Source organism: Camellia sinensis, chromosome 8, assembly GCF_055761805.1.
Source record: "Camellia sinensis isolate YWXY chromosome 8, ASM5576180v1, whole genome shotgun sequence".
NCBI lineage: Eukaryota > Viridiplantae > Streptophyta > Magnoliopsida > Ericales > Theaceae > Camellia > Camellia sinensis.
This window is the reverse complement of record NC_138968.1, coordinates 185,971,708-185,973,483: the sequence shown is the minus strand read 5'-3', so window position 1 is coordinate 185,973,483 and position 1,776 is coordinate 185,971,708.

The window sequence follows — 1,776 nt, the reverse complement described above, 5'->3', positions numbered from 1 at the left end:
CCACCCAAATTCTGTCAAACATGAAATGACTTAACATTATGACCAAAGTTTGGCAAGATTTGATTTGGTTTTGGCAAGATTTGGATTTGGCTTTGGCAAGATTTGGTTTTGGATTTGGTTTGGATTTTTTGGATTTTATAGAGATGATCAAAAAAGATTTTTGATCATTGGATTACATATGTAATAAGTTACAATGTGTAATACAAGGATGGAGATTCTTTCATGACTATCCTCTTGAAATATTTTTCATGAATCCTAATATTTTTTCAAAATTATAACTTAGAAGAGGACAAATATATATACATTAAAAACAATTTAGGGGTTGTTTGGGGTATATTAGATTAATATACTTTTTAATTTTTTATAAAAAAAATATACAAAAGAATAAAGAAATAATATAACACAAAAAAATAAAATAAAAATGTGTTATTTTAATTCATGCCCAACAAGCTCTTAATTTGAAAGGAAAGATGAACTAAATCTTATGAATGTGCATCCACTCAAATTTCAGGGACGTGCCACTCCCATTTGACTGGTAATTTTACCTTCTCATTTTTGCCAATCTAGTTAGGATAGATTAGTTTAGCTATGATGCAGTCCACATTTTTTCTCTTTATTAATGCATATGTTCTTTCGCTTGTACTTTTCACCGTGTACTTTTCACCTTCCTCTTTGGTTGAATCAATAAAGTTAAATTTTATTTTATTTTTTGCTCATAAAATAAATAAAGTATTTAATTATGTTAATAAAGTATAAAATAACGGTTAGGTTTTATTCTTGACAATTTCGTTTGGCAAAATTCTTTTCAGTTGTATTTGTTTTCGTACTTTTTATTTCAGTGAGGCTATGAGTGTTTAGATGCGAATCCAACCTGAATCATGCCTTTGTCAATTTTCATGGATCAAAACCGAGGTTATAACAGGATTTAGTTTTCCAGATTTTTCAATTTTGGTCGTCCCGCTTGAGCGGGACAAGTGACGCTCGAGCGGGGATTGCAAGCTCACAGCATCTCTGCTTTGCCTGAAAAAGTACTGGATGGTGTGATTCGACACTCGAGCGTGGAAACTTCCGCTCGAGCGTGAAGCCTATATGAATCACACAATTTTGAAGCCTCTGCTCGAGCGGGAATTTCCACGCTTGAGCGGACCGCGCAAACACAGATTCTTGGATTTCTATAAAGAATTGATTTTCTTCAAATCCAGGATTACTTTGGATTTCTATAAGGAATTGGTTTTCTTTCAAAACTAGGATTACTTTGATTTTTATAAGTAGTTGGGTTTCTCCCAAAACTTGGACAAGTCCTCCAGATCTTCTTTTTGGATTCTAAGGTTTATATCTGGGGATATTTTGTTAGTTTTCTTTGATTTTTTTTATTGAGTATTCAACTCATAGTTTAAGAAGCATACATCAAAGGTTTGTTTGTTTATTCTACACAAAAGAAAGAGAGTTGTTCTTCGGTAGATTCAGAAGAATTCGGGCCTGAAGCTTTGGTGGATTTCGAAGAGGCTCATCGTAAAGACAATTCCGAGGTGAAGACGGGTTGGAAGAGGCACATAGAGTGTCACGACCCAAACCCGTCCCTATGGGTTTAGCACCGTAACCGGCCAGTAATCCGAGATTACCGAAGGCCTGCTTAACAGTAATACAATAAAACAGAGTACAGGGGCCTAGCGGAAGCCAATACAGTAAATAAACAATGTCCAATGAGTTGTGACAGTCTGTATGCCAAAAAGACTTTTCATATATATATATGTGTATACACAGTGCAGAACAGTA